Below are 7,625 nucleotides of genomic sequence, written 5' to 3'. Positions count from 1 at the left end.
ATCAGATCCTTTATGCCTTGTGAAATCAGCTGATTGGCAGAGCGCGGTGGCCATTTTGATGTAAATGAAGTGGTGATTATTTAAATCGCAGCTTTATTTCCCTTTGCTGAGTACACTCATCTATATAGCTTTATTGACAGAGCCATGTAGTCTAGACACACCCTCAGTGTCAACCTCACTATATTCAAGTTCCAAAAGAAACTAAAGAAATGAATTTAATTAAATAACTTTATAAAATCTTACGAAGAAACAATCTAATTCTTACAACAGAACACAGCTATTTTATAACCCACAGGTAATGTCCATAGTTACAGTAAACATCATTAAAAAGAAAATTAAAAGTAAAATTTGAACAGTTCAGTTCCCATAAACACAGTAAAAGAGACCAAGAGATCCCAAAAGCTTAGATTTAGTTCACCAAAGTCTCAGTTTGTGCCTCTGTTCATCAAATCTGCACCATATGATGAATCTGAATTCACTCTCCACTTGCTTGTAGGGAATCCTCCATTGGAGTCCAGGCAGAGACTTCCTCTCCTGTGGTCACTTCAAATCTATTTTTCTGTAGCGAATATACTTCTTTTATATTTTACCTCAAACACTGTGGTTTTTGGTTGAAGTTCTTAGAAAATCTTAGCTCAGGTTAACAAGGCCTGTTGCATGTCTCCTACCTTAACAAGGCCTGTTGCATGTATAACCCATGCACTTAATAGGGTGTGACGGGGTGAGGCAACCCCGCACTAAAGGGGCCCCCCCCAGCGAGGCAGGGGAAAGCGGCACGGCTTGTCTCGCCGCTGCCAAGGACGCGTTCGGTGGGGTAACCGGGACACGCCACTTGGCAGGCGGTCGAGCTGGCGGGACCCCGAACAACACGGGGGAGGGTGGTGACGGGGTGAGGCAACCCTGCACTGAGGGTGCCCCCCCCCCAGAGAGGCAGAAAGAAGCACCGCGGCTGGACCCGCCGCTGCCGGGGACGCAGGCAGCGGGGCAGCCGGGACACGCCGCCTGGCTGGCGGCTCCAGGGATGCAGCCCGGGACATCGCAGGGGAAGGACCCCCCGCGGCAAGGTTAGTAGGGACAACAGGACAGGAACGGCACCCCACCAGCCTCGGGGCGGGCAGCCCCGTGGACACCCCAGCCAGCCCTATGCCCCACAGCTGCGGGAGACAGGGAGGACGCTGGGGGTGAGGGGAAACAGCTGGGGAGGAGAAGCTGGAGCCCTGGACGAACACAGGTGTGGGTGCTCTGGAGGGGCGGGGGCAGCACCTTCCCCAGGTATAAGGTCAGTAGAAGCAGAAGCAGAGGGGAGGACGAGGACGCTGGAGAAAGAGACTGAGAGACACGAGGAGGCAGCAGGACCAGCCGGCTGGTGAGCGGACGAGCGAGGGCGTGAGGAAGCAGCCCAGGGCGGGTGTACTGGAGCCCGAGGGTTGATGCGTTGCGGCTCTGTGCCCCATCAGCCAGGTTGGGGGAGAGAAGAGCATCTCCCCCGCCTTAGGGCCCTGGGCTGGGGTCTGGAGAGAGGGAGGGCCCGGACCCCCCTCACCTCCTCACTCGTGGGACCTTCTGGGCAACCGCCGGGAGGGTCGACCTGGCGCCGTGTCACGGAGACTGGGACCTTCCGGGGCGACAACCGTGGTAGTGTGACTGCCCCGGGCGGGGTGGGCCTGTGGATCCCGTAACATAGGGAGCTAGCTCTTTAAGAGACCCTTGTGTGGGAGGTCAGAATGAATTGAGTGTTAATGTTGCTGGGCAAATTCAGCACTCCGAGAAGTTTCTGGAGTTTGGGGGGGGGGGGTAGTTTGGGGTCAGACTTCATGAACGAGGAGGCAGTAGGGTTGCCAGATGGTTTCAACCAAAATACTGGACACACTTGACATTACATCACAATCTACATTACATCTTATTTAGAAAATACCGGACATTTCTATTTTCTCAATTTGTTTCCCGAACAGAAAGCTCAAATACTGGAATGTACAGTTCAAAACTGGACACCTGGCAACCCTATTCAGTATACAGACACACAAAGTGCACTACTGCATAACTTCACATGTTGAATTGCATGCTCTATTGCTGCAATCTAGTAATGTTCAACAAATCAAGATGCATTAAATGACACCTCACAGGCATACTTTGTACTAAACAAAACCTAATCATATCTCAGTGGGTGTTTCAGGGTGCTATTTTCAGGTACAGAGTGTCACACCTACACATTCAAACTTGTAATCACTAGACCTTTTGTATCCAGCTACTCACCCACCTAAATATTCTTACTGAATTCTGCCATGAAATAAAAAGATTTCCTCTGGAACTTAAGGTACTGAAAGTTGTATCTTAAAGCCCTGCCCTGTGGTGCTAGAAATCATGGTTTGATTCCCAGTCTGTCATAGACTTCTTGTGTGTCCTTGCGGTTGTGGGTTAACTGCTCTGGTTCCTCTTCTGGAAAATTATTATTATTAAAATATTTTTATCCAGCCTTTCTATTTAAAATAGTCAAGGCGGCTTACTAGAACAAACAAAAAATACAAATATATATAAAAATTTAAAATATGAGAATTAAAAATATGAGACCTCAGAGGGACATAACCAGCTAAAAACCTAGAGGCTGCGTCTAGACTGGCATGATTTTCTGCAAATGCTTTTAACGGAAAAGTTTTTCCGTTAAAAGCAGTTGTGGAAAGAGCGTCTAGATTGGCACGGACGCTTTTGGGCAAAAGCACTTTTTGCGGAAAAGCATCCGTGCCAATCTAGACGCGGTTTTGCACAAGAAAGCCCCGATCGCCATTTTCGCCATCGGGGCTTTTTTGTGCAAAGCGGTTCTCAGTTGTCTACATTGGCCCTCTTGCGCAAAAGCATTTGCACAAGAGGGCTTTTTCCTGAACGGGAGAGTCATTGTATTTGCGTAAGAACACTGACAATCTTACAGTAGATCATCAGTGGTCTTGTGCAAATTCAAAGTGGCCAGTGTAGACAGCTGGCAAGTTTTTCTGTATGTCAGTCATGCCAGTCTAGACGTAGCCTGTAAGTTTGAGATTTTGCATAAACATATAATTATTCATACAATTGCAAAAAGTTGACATTTATTTATTGATATAAAATTAATATCTATTTTGTGATTTTATTTGGGAATAAATAAATAAACAAAATACTAACAAAAATCTCCTCCCCTTTTCCCCAGATCCAGGCACACACATACCCCCATTCTAACCCAATCTCCCTCCTCTCTTCCAGATGGCTGTTGGACATGCCTGCTTTAAGGCACTGAATTGCTCGGGTCTTGCCTTGGATGCTAGCCCATGGCATTGCTCAGAATGCACAAACAGCCAGCCTGACTACTAGCTAGGGGACTTTGCTAATTGGTTTTTGCTGTGATGTCTCTCCATCAATTGGCAGCACAACATCAACGTGAGCTACACTAGGAACTTTTTCCTAACCAGAAAAGTTGAAGGAGCAGGACTTTGAAATTGCCTTAACGTACCTGCATCAGAATCCATGAGCCCCACCAGAGTCCAATATATTTTTCTCATGAAGGCTTTCTAGAGTTCCCTACAACACTCAAATAGCCCCTTTTCAGTGTCGAATTCAAGGAGCTGGAGGGAGAGAAAAAAATCACAATTGTTTGTGTTTCACTTCTCCAATTCTCTGAACATTTTGAAATTTCAGCACCAGAATATAGAAATTAGCTCCATCCAGCCCTCCACCCCATCTCCCACAAGGGCTAGAAACAGATGATTCACAGGAAGGCGCAAGAATCCCCTTAACAGACAATTATGGTACATTAAGCACTTGTACAGCCCATGTTACCATAGTATCAGAGTGTCTCACAAACCTGAATGTGTATATATTTGCAGCACCGTGGAGAAGAAATGCTCCTTTTACAGATGCAAAACTGAGGGAACAGTGTCAGATTTTTAAAGGTATTTAGGCAGTTAGGCTATGTCTACCCTACCAGGTTATTTTGAAATAACTCCTGAAATAACTATTTTGAAATAAGCTTATTCGTCTTCACAAGCAGAAGTTACTATTTTGAAATAAAAAGCCCATTATTTCGAAATAACAGGCTTGGTAGCATGGATGCTCACCTTGTTATTTCAAAAGAAGGGGAGTTATTTCAAAATGCCCTTAAAGATGCAAGTGGCACCTGGTGGGATTTTCAGAAGTGCCTAGATGCTCAACTCTCTTCAGGGACATCTACACTACAGGGTTATTTTGAAATAACAAGGTGAGTATCTACACAGCAAGCCCATTATTTCAAAATAATTTTGAAATAAGGGGCTTCATATTCCAGAATAATAAACCCTCATTTCATGAGGAATAACACCTATTTTGAAATACAGGCAGTCCCCGGGTTACATGGATCCGACTTACATCGGATCCCTACTTACAAACGGGGTGAGGCAACCCCGCACTAGCTGCTTCCCCCCAGCAGACCAGGGAGACACGAAGCTAGCCCCCCCCCCCCCCCGCAACAGACCAGGGAGACGCAGAGCGGCTTTTCTCAGCAGACACCTCAGCTTGAGAAAAAAGGACTGAGGGAAGTGAGGTGTGGGAGAATAAAACTGAGCTCTGGAGAAATGTTTGGCTAGAGTTTCCCCTACAATATGTACCAGTTCCGACTTACATACAAATTCAACTTAAGAACAAAGCTACAGTCCCTATCTTGTACGTAACCCGGGGACTGCCTGTAGTTATTTTGAAATAAGCGCATAGAGCAGACATACCCTTTGAGTGTTTTAGGAAATCCCAGGTGGTGACTATCTGCATGTTTAGGCATAGAATGCATTTAAATATTTGTCCTTAGTTACTCATTCAAAATTATGAGTTACTCTTGGAGAGGCAGACCCCAGGTGTTCCTCAGTAGATGTAGTTCAGGTAGATCCCAGGAATGTGCTAGATTAGTTTACATTAGACCATGGGTTCCCAAGCTTTTTGACATGGGAACCAGTAAATCCATTCACGAACTTTTGGAGGACTGTTAACATTCATTTGCATAGTTGCATATTCATTAATTCAATGACGAATATTCAAATAAGTTGTTTCTGGTCCTCCCCAAACCCCCAGTGCCAGTTTTAGCAAAGCTTTTGATATGGTCACCCACAATATTCTTGCCAGCAAGTTAAGGAATATGGATTGGATAAATGGGCTGTAAGACAGACAGAAAGCTGGTTAGACCAGGGTTTCCCAAACTGTTTACTTTAATTGGAACCCTTTTTTTTCCGTTCTGCTTTTTGCAGCCCAAAAATATAAACACATGAAAAACACCTACTGAGAAAATACCAGATGTGTTATATGTCTGGTATTTTCTCAGTTTAAGTTGTATTATTACAAGATGTATCAGTTTGTAGTTTCAAACTGCCTGGCTGGTAAATGTGCTCAGGCTGCATGAGTGTGTCTACCAGCCTGACAGTTCGCAACTACTCCAGGGGTGTGTGTGTGGGGGGAGGGGGGGACAATAGAATCCCCGGATCGGACTAACTTGTGTTTTGTGAAGGGGAGGAGGGCAGCGCCCCGAGATCTACATATGGCCGAGTCAGTCCCACTCCCCACAGGCCGATTCATTCCTTCCCTCTGGTCCCCCCCACCCCCCCGATGCGCCTCTGGCCAGCCCCACTTCCCCTAACCCCCTCCCGGGCAGCCAGTACTCCCCCGCTTCTCCTCCCAATCTCCCTTGGCCAGTCCCGCTCCCCGCATCCAGCCCTCCTTTTGGCGGCCGCTTCTTCCCCCCCCCCCCCCCCCCCACCACACACACATCTTCCCTGGCCAGCTCCCTGCCCCCAACTTCCCCTCCCCCGCTTCCCCTCCCCTCCCCCGCTTCCACCTGCCTCCCAATCTCCCCAGGCTGCCCCGATTCCCCAGTCTAGTGCTGCTTCTGATGGCCGGCTCTCCCCTCCTCCCCCCCCCCCCCCCCCACCTCCCCTAGCTAGGACTCTGCCAGGAGCCGGAACATCTGGCTGCAGACTCCGCCCAGGCCGGCAGAGGGCTTGGAGGACCCGGCACTCCGGGAGCGCAGAACACCCCGGCAACCACTCTGAGGCCCGGTAGTTTTTTTCTGCGGCCCGGTACTGGGCTGCAGCCCATAGTTTGGGAAACGCTGGCCTAGTGAGATTGCGTAATCTCCATCACTGGAGATATTTAAGACCAGGTTAGACAGACACCTGTCAGGGATGAGCTAGGGCAATTCAGCTTTGGAAGCCCCAGAGGCCACACTGACACTTACAGAACAGGCTGAGGGCCTCAACTTAAGTGTGGTTGCATATGCAAGCAAATATATACAAATAGCTTCTCTCACACTGACAGGCATGAATACAAAGATTAAGGCAAGACTACATAACACACAGGGCCCCATTTATGTCAGTTCTGCTGATATTAATGAAATTCAGTATTTACCTGATTTCTACCCATGCGACAGCACTTTTCATGAGCAATGATAGTCCAAGAATTTAACTACTAAAGCACATATCAACAGAAGATCATTACACTGACTACTTTTTTGTTTTGGCTCCCACTCGCCAGTCACATGTTGATCCCCACATAAACCCAACCTGCACCACGGGACACAAACAAACTGGCCGTGGGCAGCATACCAAGTTATTAATCAATATTTTTAAACCTTTACCTTTTCTCTAGGCTGCCATATCTCCTCTCCTTGCTCCATCCTCTATCCTGGTGCCTGCTGCCCCCCAACTCCTCACCCTCCTCTGCTATCCTGACTCCTGCCTGTCTCACTGCCCTCAGCCCTCCTGCGACCAGCCCTTCTCTGCCCACTCCTCCAGTAGCCCCACTCTGATCATGTGAGCTACTCCTCTTCTAACCCCTCCTTCTACACACCTGCCCTGTCTCTCTCCTCTGGTGCTGGTCCCGCCCCTGCAAGTGTCTGCCCTTCTGCTTCACCCCAGAATCCCCTGGCACCTGCACCTTCCCTTACCCCTGCACCCTCCTGGTGCCTCCCCCTTCCCCCTTTGTCCTCTTTTTCCCTGATACCCACCCCCTCACCACTCTCTGCCCCATTCCCCTCCTGCCCCTCACACACGACTTGCTCCATCCTGGCCTTCCTCATGCCCACCCCTTCTTTCAAGCCTTCTCCCAGCACCTCCCCCTCCAGCCCCCAATGCCCTTCCCCCCTCCTCTCCTCTCCCAGCATCACCCTGTCCCCCTCCCACTCACACCTCCCCTCCTGCCCTTTCCATTGTCTGCACTTGTCCCCCCCGGCGTTCGTCTCTCTCCCGCAGCCTGTCCCCTTGGTGCCTTCCCCTCCCCCGCCCAAGCCCCTTCTCCTTCCACCCCTCCCCCTCCGCCGCCGCCGCCGCCGCCCAAGCCCCCCGCCACCGCCCAAGCCCCCCGCCACCGCGCAAGCCTGTTCCCTGCCTTCTGCCTTCCCCGTTGCGGGCCCGGGGGCGCAACCCGGAGCCAGCGTAGCCCTGTCACATTTTAAAACCCCGGGCCGTGACGTCACGTCACGCCCGGGCATCCTCCCCGCCCACGTGCAACGCCGCACATGGGCAGCAGCAGGGCGAGGGGGGCCGCGCTCGGCAGGGATGGTCTGGACCCGAGGGGGACTCTGGGGCCAGGGTGGGAGGACGCGCAGGAGGGGTCCGGAGCCCGCTCCAGGCAGAGCTGGGGGAGAGACA

At 50.0% G+C, this 7,625-nt stretch overlaps 1 long non-coding RNA gene across 1 annotated transcript; it reads right to left on the bottom strand.

Moving 5' to 3' along the window:
• Positions 1 to 253: 253 nt before the first annotated feature.
• Positions 254 to 6,860, bottom strand: LOC142818797 (uncharacterized). Its single transcript, XR_012896449.1, has 3 exons — positions 6,385 to 6,860; positions 3,476 to 3,587; positions 254 to 559 (listed from the first exon to the last, which is right to left on the bottom strand). It is a non-coding gene; the product is annotated as an uncharacterized LOC142818797 (long non-coding RNA).
• Positions 6,861 to 7,625: the final 765 nt, after the last annotated feature.

Source organism: Pelodiscus sinensis, chromosome 18 (assembly GCF_049634645.1).
Source record: "Pelodiscus sinensis isolate JC-2024 chromosome 18, ASM4963464v1, whole genome shotgun sequence".
Classification (NCBI taxonomy): Eukaryota; Metazoa; Chordata; order Testudines; family Trionychidae; genus Pelodiscus; species Pelodiscus sinensis.
This window is presented reverse-complemented; position numbering and strand designations above follow the sequence as displayed.